Below are 12,463 nucleotides of genomic sequence, written 5' to 3' on the forward strand. Positions count from 1 at the left end.
TTAATTAGTAGAATCTTAGCAACCTATTACAGGAGGGTGTGAGTGTTATCATACAAAAAGCTCCTCATTTGTTTAGTGCTGGGAGGGGAAATTTATTTTCAATTAATTCAAGAGCTGATAGGGTTCTATGGTTTGTTGTGCTCTCTCTCCTAATAAATATCCTAAACTGATGTGGGCATATATATATATATATTTAATATATTTACTAATATTATATATACATATATATATATATATATATATAAATGTGTATTTGCATTGTATTTTGGATTCTCAGATGCTTTCAGAAAAGTGTGTTTTTTGCTGAGACCAACTGTTCCTGAAGCCCACTGAGCAGTGAAGATAAAAAGGTGATTTCCTTTTCCTTGTTTGTTTTTGATATATCTCAGAACTAAGTCTGTTCAACCTCAAATTGCACTATGTTATAAGGCACTACATGGAGAGATGGCTAGGAGCCATTATATTTATCTACAAACAATTATTTGATTAATCCAATAGTTCTTTTTGTTTCCGTTTGGATGATGGGTGTACATAAAAATACAAGCACAAACCCATCCCCTAAGAACATCATGTATATTATTACAAATGGGTCTTTAGCTCCTTTGAATATGGGCCTAACGCACAGCAAAGAGACATTTGGTTATGTGCAAATGAGTATCCCTTCTCTTCACTGCAATAAACTAGAAAGTTGTCTCTAAATTTGTAAGACTTCTGGCTTGCCAGGGTTGGTCCCACAGCAGGATAGGGGGAGCTAAATGAGTTCCCAATTTTAGATGTCCCTATTCTCTTTATTTGTAGAGTCTTTGAGACGTGTTTGAGCTCCCTTTGCCCTCAGAGCATTCTTGTGTCACATGGCCTCGGGGAAGAGGATCCTTTTCTCCCTCTGTGAAGACATCAGAAATGGGGCATGTTCCCGAGGTTACCACGAGCCCTTCCAGGAAGGCCGTCTTCTTGAGGTTGGTATCAGAGCCGGCTTAAGGCAGGTGGGGCTTGAGGAAATGGACCCCAACATTTGGTGAATGGACAAACAGAACAGTCATTTCCCTGGGACTCAGAGTCTAATGCTCCCAGCCAGCACGAAATTCACATTAGAAGTGGATTGCCCTTAATTTTTAAGAACAGCCAGACCTGCCTGCGCACGTTAGCATTTCCTTAAAGTGAGCTAAAGCTGTTGGGTGTCCGTCTCTCAGCCAGCTGGTGGGACCAGCTGCAGCGGAAGAAACAGCTAAAGGGAGAGAACAGAGACGCTGTTCCTACACACTCTTCCCTATACACCTTCAGTTTTCATAACCCCGGGGTCTAAAGTGGGAGAAGCTGCTTTCCTGTCGCCATAGCAACATCCGTGCATCACCGTGGGATCAGGGGGTTGAAAAGCAAGGAATGCCAAGCTTGGAGGAGTTCGGGGTGGGAGACAGAGGATGGGTTTTTGCTAGAAATAAACACAATAAGGTGGCAATAGAAGAGAGTGGATTTATGGTTTATGACATTCCTAAAATATCTTTATTTAATAATGAAAACTTCATTATCCGGGCCCGGGTTGAAGTGTTGCTATGGGCCCTCTGAGGATCCCAGCAAAGATCTTTCATCTTGACAGAAGTTCTAAATTACAACATTAGTGTTCTAACCGAGAGGCTGTTATTGCCTATTTGGTCTGTCCAGGGAAATGAGACACACGTTGCCGGAGAGTGGGTTATTGAAATCTAATAGCTTGGAATATTAAAAATGGGGGCTGGGTTGGGGGGAGGTCCCTCTCTCACTTCCCATGAGCTGGGGATAAATTAAGTGATAAACCTGAGATGTTTACCAAAGTTTCATTATTTTTCAGGGAAAAAAAAAGTAATTTATCTTTATTATGGCCAAAGCCATTACTACGTTTCACATCATTAAGAAACCAACGTAAGGAGACCCTTAAAGCTAATTTTCAGACCAACTATATGAACCTATTGTGCCCTTTATTTTCATCCCTGGTATTTCTACCTCCCTTTTAGCCGCACAGCCTGACCTCCAAAAAAGTGTTTGGTCTTCGGATGTTTCAAAGACAATTAGGTCTAACTGGCTCCCGGTGTTTGACTAATGGTCAGAACAGATAGCTCTCCAGATCACAGTTCAATTTCCACTCCTTCTGGCGGGGCTGGAAAATGGCCTGGCTGGGCCGGGAGAATCAGAAGAGGCCCACATGGGCAAGCCAAGGGCTCTGGGCCCTTCCCTGCTTTGCCCCCATGCCTCTCCCCTCTCACCATCCACCAACACCCCAACTCCACCAACACACAAACACACTCACTTTCATTTTCTTTCTCTAAGGCCTGTCTCCCTAAGGGAGGGCAGCACTCCCAGGTGGGCTTACCATGTGGCAGGCACTTTGATCAGTGCTTTCCATGTATTGTCTCATTCAAGCCTTGTGCCCACCTTCTGAGGTGTAACTCAGAGGTCAGCTTCTGAGTGAGGCAGCTGCAATAGAGAGATGGGGTAATGGAGCTAAGTCCACATAGTAAATACCTTATAGCACTGGGCCTTGAATTCAAGCCATTTCTTTCTTTCTTTCTTTTTTTTTTTAAAGATTTTATTTATTTATTTGACAGACAGAGATCACAAGTAGGCAGAGAAGCAGGCAGAGAGAGATAGGAGGAAGCAGACTCTCCGCTGAGCAGAGATCCCGATGCGGGGCTCGATCCCAGGACCCTGGGATCATGACCTGAGCCGAAGGCAGAGGCTTTAACCCACTGAGCCACCCAGGCGCCCCGAATTCAAGCCATTTCACTCAAAAGCGCAGACGTGCTGCCCTTCACTGCTATACTGTAGTGCCTCCCAGGCATAGGGTGTTAAAACTTTTCTCCTGCCATATTACTCACATATTCCCATCCCCATTCCATTAAGGCTTTCCTTAAGATAAACCTGGTATTAAACACTCCCTTGCTTTAAGAAGGAGGTTGGGTTCCCCTTTGTAAAATAGAAATGTATTCCCAGGTGATAGGGTGGCAAGTTTGCTGCCTAACTTGGGTCAACAGTGATAGGTCCTCTCTTTCCGGTGGGTAATACGGCACAAGATTTGCTGGAAATACTAAATGAGATATGACATTGCAAATGGCTTTTGGAGCCATGGTACTAGATGGGGCCATTACCTTTCCTGGGGGTTGTTTTCACGATGAGCTAGAAGGGTGTTCACCAGCACATAAGTACTGAAAACTTCATTCATTGGCAGATGGCAGGGTCCTGAGGGTTACAGAGTGGGCTGGTCAGGGTGGCTGGGGAGAGAGATGGAGGAAGGCCCTTGGCTTAGGGCACAGCTGGGAGTGAGCCGGGGACGGGGCACTAGGCGTTTGTGTGTATGTGTTTGTGTATGTGTGCACATGCATACGCAGACGGCCATGCCTTCCGGAAACAAAGGGAATATAGAGGGTAAACTGAAGAAAGGTAGTCGCCTCTGATGAAGGGAAAAGCCAACACTGAGAACCGAACTTTCCTTTTTTTGTTCTTTGTCATTTATTCAGGGCAGGACCTATGTGTCGAATTTAGTGGTTTCCCAACCTGGCCAAGGATCAGACAGCAGACTTAACCTTCCTGGGCGCTACTCAAGACTCTGATTTAGTAAGACTAGGGCAGGGCCTGGGCATTCATAGTTTTTTTCAGCATCTTTCTGGGTGATACCCACCACGAGCTCAGCCTGAGGGTCTGTGCAAACACGTGGCTTGCACACACTCCCTTCCCTCCCCCTGCTGGCCTTTCCTCCCTGTGCAACTGCACCTGCTGAACTGACTCACCAGGGCTCCTGGGGCCTGCGTCCCCTCCTCAGCGTGCCTTCCCGGACCTTGTCTGCTTTAGGCTCCTTTGTTATGCAATCTGGAGAGCTGTGTTCTCCTCCTCCCAAGCACTTAACTCAATTTTAATTATATTCTTAGAAGGCGAGATTCCATAAACATGAAGCCAAGACTATATTTGTTTCATGGAACACCAGTTCCTCTCCAGCACCTAAAACAGACCAGAACATGGTTTGGTGATTAACAATGTATGTAATTTTTTATTGTTTGTCTTAGCTTGGGTTCCCTAGACATTAGGGACGACTGAGGAACTTAATAGTTCTTTATTAGGGAGTGTATTCCAGTGGAAACAACAGTCAGGATAAAAGAAAATAGAAGCAGTAAAAGGAGGAAGGGCAGGCACCAGGAAGCCTTGCTGAACCAGCTACAGCTTTGTAACAAGCGCCGCTGATGGTCTTTGCTAGGCTTTCTGAAAGGTCTTTGGATTAACTGTGTCTCTGGGGAGGAGTGGAGGGGACTTGTCTGCCTCCTATTGGTCAGGATTCAACCCCGGAGGCAGGAACTGCTGTGCCCTTCTTGGCAGTGTCTTGGTGGCAGGTCTAGGTCATGGCAGCAGCCACAGCGGTTGGGTTCCATGACCCTTGGTGGCTACACTGGCTACAAAATGTGGCAAGGTGTGGACCTGGGTGAATAAATGGTTTCATCCCATGTCCCTGGGCAGGCTGGTTGACTCTGCAGGTCCAGTGTCCAGGGTCAAGGTGGATGAGCAGATGAGGATGGGGACCACCGTGACCATGATGGTGAAGGTGATGGGGATGGGGATGGGGATAATGCTGCTGAGGTCATGAATAGGACAACCAATGCTTCACGACCTCCACATGGGGTCCCACAGGGAGCTTTACAGAGAATTCACATGCACAGAGATAATGCTAAGTGTCCACTGAGAGGGATTTAGGGCAAGAAGTACTCATTCCCAGCGTTGCCATCCTGACGGGTCCTCATCACTTCCACTCTGACCACCCCAAGAGCTTCTTCAACTGTTCTCACTTCCTCCGTCTCTTTTCTCCACTTCTTCTACCTCTTGAACTTCCTAGAACACTGCTTTCACCGGGTCTATCCTTTGGTCCCTTTATCATATTATGTCAACTGAAAAACCTCTACCTGTCAGCCAAGACCCTTCATCATAGAGCCACACTTCCTATTCAACTTGATTTTCCAGGATGTCTTTTTTAATGGGCTGGATTCCTTGTTGTCCCACATACATGCTTTTGTTTGCTCTAAACTTCAGGTCTTTTTAATTTTTTTTAAGATTATTTATTTATTTGAGAGAGAGAGAAAGAGCATGAGCAGGGGGAGGGCCTGAAGTAAGGGGCAGAGAGAAGCAGCCTCCTCACTGAGCAGGGAGCTGGATGGCTTGGTTGGGGGAGAAGCTTGATGCCTGGACTCCAGGATCCTGACCTGAACCAAAGACACACACTTAACCGACTGAACCACCCAGGCGCCCCCTTTAGGTCCTTTTTAAAAATGCCATTTCCTTTCTAGAATGCAACAGGCTTTCTCCTGATCTCCACCCATTTAGATCCTTTCTGTCTTCCATCTCAAGTTTCATATCCACTGTACATCTTCTTGTTATGTGTTGATTGTGTCCCTCCAGAAGATGTTCAAGTCCTAACCCCTTATACCTGTGAATGTGATCTTATTTGGAAATGGATCTTTGCAGATGACCCAACTGAGAGGAGGTCATTAAAACAGACCCTTATCCGGTAAGACTGGTGTTCTCATGAAACGAGGAGACTGAGAGGCAGACATGCACAGAAGGAGAATGCTATGTGAACGTGGAAGCAGGATCAGGGCAATGCTTCTTGGAGCTAGGAAATGTCAAACACTGCAGCAAAACACCAGAAGCTATGGGAGGTGGAACAGATTCTCCTTATGCCCCTCAGAAGAAGCCAACTCTGCCCACACCTGGATCTGGGACTTCTGGTCTCCAGAACTGTGAGACAATACATTTGTTTTCTTTTTTTTTTTTTTTTTTAAGATTTTATTTATTTGAGAAAGAGAGAGAGAGTGCACAAGCAGGCAGAGGGGAAGAGGGAGAGGAAGAAATAGACTCACTGCTGAGCAGGGTGCCCAATGTGGGGCTCGATTCCAGGACCCTGGGATCATGACCTGAGTCAAAGGCAGATGCTTAACCAACCGAGCCGCCCAGGCACCCCGAGACAAAACACTTTTCTTGTTTAAGCCACCCAATTTCTTGTACTTTGTTAGAAGAGCCCTAACAAACTAATACATTTTCTTAGACTTTTCTAGTTCTTGCTGATTTTCTCATTCAATATTTCTAAAGCATCTAGTCTTTGCCCCACAACTTAGCATGTAAATATTCTTGCTTGTATTGTGAACATTTATTATGTCCATCACATGTCTTGTTTCCCAGTTAAACTGCAAGATCTTCAAAATTAGGGACCCTGGCTGATACATAGTTCCTAATCCAGAACTAGCGAATAGTCATTGTTCAGTAAATGTCTCTTCCTCTGTCAGGCTGGGTCATATGAGAAGTAGGCCTGCCCAGTAATATGAAGTTCTTTTTTATCTTTAGTTACAGTATGTGAGGCCAGTGGATAAATATTATTCGAGAAATCATGTTGCAAGTACTAACAGCCAGGTCCAAACTGAGTTGCCATCTTGGCTAACTACTTTAAGCAAGAGCCAAGGTATTTAGTTCTCTTGGTGCCAAGAGGCCAGGGATACAGGTGGCTGCCTCCTGTTCTCCCAGATGAATTCCTAAGGCTGATTGCAGGCTCCCTTGTCAGCTATTTGACTCATTCCCAAGCCACCTGCAAGGCAATGCCAGGCATATTTCAAAGAGGCAGAAAAAGGATGAGTAATATTGTGTTCCCCATTCTTCTCATCTAGAGGGTACTGAGACTTGCTTCATGGATGGGGCAGGTAGACTGGGCTATCCCAACATTCCTGGTCCTGGATTAGCACTATTCACAATAAGCATTTTGGGTTCTAGGCAACCAAAAGGTACCTATATTTTAACCCTGAATGTCCCTTGTCTCCAGAGCCTGGGAAGGCCCCAGGGGGATTAATAATCTACTGGTAGACCTTCTAAGACCTGATTTCTTGGAGTCAAAGACCTGCTATGTCTTCCAACATATTTTATGTCAGGAGACCTGGCCAAGGAATGTGTCTACACCTGGGAATGGCCTCTTTTCTTGATGGCTTTTTGGGACTAGGTTTGTCATGAGAATACACAGGTTATTAAGCAGGGCATAGTAGTGACTGTCACTTTGCCAGCATCTTCCCAGGCTGGCTCAGATAACTGCCCACTTCTGAGGACAGCGTCTGACCATAAGAACCGGGCCAGCTGGACCCTTGTTTCCATTCAAAGAGGTCTGAGGGAAATGCACTATGGTGGTGCTCCCAGAGCAGCGGCCTCCGCAGACCAGGTGTTCCCTCAGCTTCCTTCTAGTTCATGTCCCCCTTGTCCTTCATGTGCTTCTCTCCATCCTGCCTCAGGAGAAACACTTCCTTTTCTTTTTTCAGTTATTCCTTCTGAGCTCTTGTCCTGCCTTCTGAGGACCATGTAACGTGAGTTTCAAGCTGTCTGTAGAGCTAGGCTTTCGACCCTGGCCAACTCAGGATGTTCAGCATGGTGAGCTTCTGTAGTCCTGGGGAGAAGCACTCACCAGGCAGTTGTAAGTGACAAGGAGAACAATCCTCATGAGAATTGCCAGTGCTGTTTAAAACACATAGCGTGTCACCCTGAAAATGACATGTGACTGTAGCTGACGGGGGGGGTGAGCTTCTTCAGAGAGTAAAAGAGATGCCAGGAGCATAGGAGGCATGATCCCAATCACTGGGACCTTCAGGAATGTATGGGTAACTCCCTCTTGTTCAAAATCATTTGGATAAAATAAAATATACCCATTTGGGGGGGGGAGTTAAGGAACTGAACCAATTTTTTTTTTTAAAGGGATCATCAAAAGTAGGAGGGTAGAGTGATAGGAAGGATTTTTTAAGGATTGGAGAATAACTTCAGCTTAAGTTATGCTTTTCCACTATGCGTTTGAATCCTACCTTTTCTCCCAATTTTTCCCCAGGAGGACAGACAGATACAGATGGGGGATGTAAGGCTATCAGGCTGAGAGGAGGTCTTCCTTCTGGGATCCAAATTAGAAGAATGGTTTTGTGACACTCTCATCCCCTAGGAGTCTCAGATTTTCCATAGGTCGTTTATTTGTTCACTTGGGTGACATAATTTCCTTGTAGACCAGGAAGTTAAAAGTCAATTGAGGACTGAACTCTCTACTCTCTCTGGAAGATAGGGACTCTTAACACTAAGCTGGGTTCTCCAAGCATTTATAATGCTGTGCCACCTGGTAAATCTTTGCAACTCATTGGGCCTGTTACACTCTTGCCTGTTCTTATTGTGTTCTTTTCTTTGAAAATGAGGACCATGTCCAATGAAGTGGAGAGTTAGGATGAGTCACTCTGAGTGACAGATACAGCAGAGATACTTTTCTGTTTGGATGGATCCTGGCATAAATGACTTAAACTTTTCTAAAGCTAAGAATCATTTACTTTTTTGGCGGGGTCAAATTTCGAGTAATATAGGGGTGTACCTAAAAGGATAGATTTCTAAGAATAAGCTTGATAAGATAGATTGGCTTTGGAGTTGAGTTCTTACCTCTCTTTCCATATGGAATGCAAGTATGTTTGAGCTATTAACACTGCCCTACTGAAGTTTTCATGACAGTTAAGTGAAATAGGAATATGAAAACCGGGGTTGACACTTAAACAAGCTTGGAATTAAGACCCTCCTCAAATTTTGCATCCAAGCACCTCTTTTCCTCAGTCCTGTTAATAATACCTAGCCTTAGGTTGGGCACGAAAGTAGATAATCAGTATTCAGAATCCTACCTTCTTTGATCTCGGTTGATGGAATTGATTAGATGCTTTACACCCTAACCTCAAAGTTCTACCCCAGACTCCTATCAGTGTTTCCCATTCTCCTTCTCTAGATCTCCAAGTCTGACGCCCAGCCAGGGTCCCAGCCAGCAGAAGTCCATGTGTGGATAGAGAAAGTAAGGTTTTGGGTCCTTAGGAAGAACCCAAGCAACTGCAGTTTTAAGATGAATGCCATCCATCTTGTACCTCTGGCAGGCTGAGAAGCCAGGTGGCAGGTTTCATCTGTGGCACCAGGGGCAACTGTGGTATTAAAGGAAATGTTGAGAGTACAGTTATGTCGTTAAGAAGCCTTGGATTAGTGAATGTGGGTTTTTCAAGCACTCCTTCTCAGTTCCCATTAGAGTGAGCCCCTCCCCTGAATTGACTCAGAAAAGCCTCATGGCCTATGATTAAATCTAGGCTGCCATTCACTGTGTGACCTTGACCATGTTGTTTGACCTTTCTATGTCTTGATTTGCTCATCTGTAAGGGGCGATAATATGGTATCTATTTCATGGAGGGTGTGTGGAATATGTATAAAGTACTAGCACAGCATATCTAGTAAGCTCTCAGTAAATGTTATTCAGAGACATTATTATTATTTCAATGACCACATAGAAGAGAAGGGCCATAACTCAGCCAGAGGAATTATCTTGTATAGCAATCTATTGCTTTATGTACACTCGTTATGGGGAAGGGGGTGATTTTGCTTCACCAAAAAATGCAGCACAGGAGAATTTTAAACAGCATACCCTCCACTACATTTAAAATATGACTCATTTCTCCAACCTAATTTATACACTTTATTTAGAAACACACCTTTTGTTAGAGCAGCACACATCTGCAAAATATATATTAACAGCATCTGCTGCAGAAACTCAAGAAACAGGAAGAAATTGAAGGAGCTAATATTAATGAAGTACCAACCAAGTGCTAGGGGGACATACATTATTTTATTAGTTCTTCTAAAGAGGCATATAAAGAGTCTACTCTTGTGTCCCTTTTATAGATAAGGGCATCAAACTAAAAGAAGTAAATTTTCCAAGGTCAGAAAGCTGGTAGATGTCAGAGCTCTGATTTGAACCTCTGCTGATGCTCATTTTATTAGACCATGGAACTCCTGACAAGAGCCATCTTTATTCCTTTTCATAGTCTTTTCCTGTGTCCCCCTTGTTACCTGGGAATGGCCTCTTTTCTTGATGACCATCCCATTCTGCTACCCCAATCCTGCTGTCCTTGAACTCTCACCCAAGGACCTTCTGTGCTTCTCAAAGGAGAAAAATGAGCCTCATTGGCTTAGGAACACATTTGTTTGGGGTGTGAGAGAACAGCATGATGGACAATAGGAAGCAAGGATACAATGCTGTAGTGCAGCTTAATTAAATTAGCTCAAGATAATGGTATATCCTGAAATGGGAACACATCCATTAATGCTGTTATTATTATCAAGGACACGAATGGCCCATTGAGGATTGATGAGAGAATAAACTGTCCATATGCTGTGAACCATAAGGAAACAATTGATAGGAAAAACCTCAGCGAGTAACTTTGGATGGGATTGATAATGCACCCTCCACGATAAAGCACACACACACACACACACACACACACACACACACACACACACATCGTAAAAGGGATGTATGCTTGGCATCTGGTTAATCAATGAACTGTGAAGGGACTGAGACAATAAAGTGAGCAGGTTCCACATTAATATTATAATATGATATGTTTATAGGATGGGAACACTCAAAAGTGATTCCAGCAGCTATGTCTAGGAACTATTTTAATTGAGTTGGTGTTCTGCAACAGAAGCACAGACTTCATCCATCACTCAAAGAAGGGGGTCAGGGCGCCTGGGTGGCTCAGTGGGTTAAGCCGCTGCCTTCGGCTCCGGTCATGGTCTCAGGGTCCTGGGATCGAGTCCCGCATCGGGCTCTCTGCTCAGCGGGGAGCCTGCTTCCCTCTCTCTCTCTGCCTGCCTCTCTGTCTACTTGTGATCTCTCTCTGTCAAATAAATAAAATCTTAAAAAAAAAAAAAAAAAAAAAAAAAGAAGGGGGTCATAGGAAAGGAAGACTTGGGCTTGTCTGCCCCCATAAGTGGCCTTGGTTTTTATTAGGTATAACTTGTACAATGCATTATTTAAGGCATCGACTACTTAGTCAGAGAGGTTGTTTAGGAAGACACAAGCTTTGGCAGCCCTATACCCAAAGGATGTTAAAATAAAATATGCATACCTTAATGCCTTCCTGAAGCCATAAGCCTGTTCTGGTTCACCGGGGATCCATCTCTGCCTGTATGATCTATGGTGTTATGGACAGAGGGGAGCTAGAGGCAGCCAATGATACCCATGGAGCAAATCCGGAGAAGAGGAGATGTATTACAGGCACAAGGAATGATTTGCTGCTGAAAAGGGCTCCGTTAACCCAGGAAAGAGGTTATAGGGAAAAGGTTCACAGCATAAGGATACAGCTATTTACCAGGGAATGTCATGAAGGGCTGCCAACGGTGAAACAAAGGGGAACTCCCCACCTGGAAAATGCTCCTCCTGATAGCAATCTGTTCCAAGTGAAATCAAATGGTTTGCAAAAAATGTGCTGGAAATCACAAACGTTTTGTGGGTTTGGGATGTGAAATCACTCAGTGATCAGGTCTTATGCATAGAGCCCTGTGATGGCTTGTGAGTATTGATCTTGACTCTTGATAGGGCCTACTGGGTTTGCTCTCAGGCCCACACATTTGAAATGGAGACTTTCTCTTCAGCCTGTTCAAGTGAGTGGAGCAGGACTCACTGTCTGATACCCACCAGCCTCTGCTGTCAAAGCTCTGACAGTCTCCGAAAGTGACCCAGCACCAGACTTCTCTGTTAGTATACTGCAATGTCCTTAACTAGGATGAGGGCTGGGGGTCTACCACCAGTTGAATTGTGTGTTTATGTGAAACAGTTCTGGGGTATCTACTCTGTGCAGGTTCCATGCTGAGATGACCTAGATGGACTCTGTCTTCTGCTCACAGAGCTTATTTATGGCTGGGAGTGTACTGAGTTGGGTCAGCAGTTACAGCAAAGTAGGATCAGTTCTAAGGTAGAAGTATAAGTTACCATGGGAGCAAACAGCAGAGACTCTCCATCTAGACTACAAGAGTGAGAAAGGCTTCCCAGGGCAACACTGTTGAAGCTGGGGGGTGGGGAAAGGAACTATTTCACAAAATTGCTCATCAAGCTTTGAATGGGCAATGTTAGCTCTTCCGTAGCAGACCACAACCCCGCCCCTTCCCTTTGCCTCCTGAGGAAATCAGGAGAGGTTCCTGAATGGTCCGTGCTCTCTCCTATCTTTGAGCCTTTTCATTCTGGTGTGACCTTCTCACAAGTCAATTCCTAGCCATCTTTTAAAACTCTTTTCATCCTGTAGTCTACAAAGGCCGGTGTGCATGGTGGTTCTTGCCGCCACCAAGCCAATCAAGATTCAGTCCAACTCTGCCCCTGAGCTCTGAATCTTCGGGGCCAGTTATTTTACTTTTATGAGCCTCATTTTTTCATTTGCAAAATGAGGACAAATCTAAGTACTTACTATTGGGATTTGAAGGGACCGAATTAATGGTGGCCCTCCTTCCCACCCAAGTTTTGAAGGAATTGCAGTACATGACAAAATAATAAAGCAGATCAGAACCTGAATGTCCCTTTCTTCAGTGATTAAGCTGGTACTAGAGAAAATGGTTGTTACTCTGTTTTATTGGTTCTAAGATGTACTTTCTG

The sequence above is a fragment of the Enhydra lutris genome, unplaced genomic scaffold (genome assembly GCF_002288905.1).
Source record: "Enhydra lutris kenyoni isolate GAN:26980312 unplaced genomic scaffold, ASM228890v2 scaffoldscaffold91, whole genome shotgun sequence".
In the NCBI taxonomy this organism is placed as follows: domain Eukaryota; kingdom Metazoa; phylum Chordata; class Mammalia; order Carnivora; family Mustelidae; genus Enhydra; species Enhydra lutris.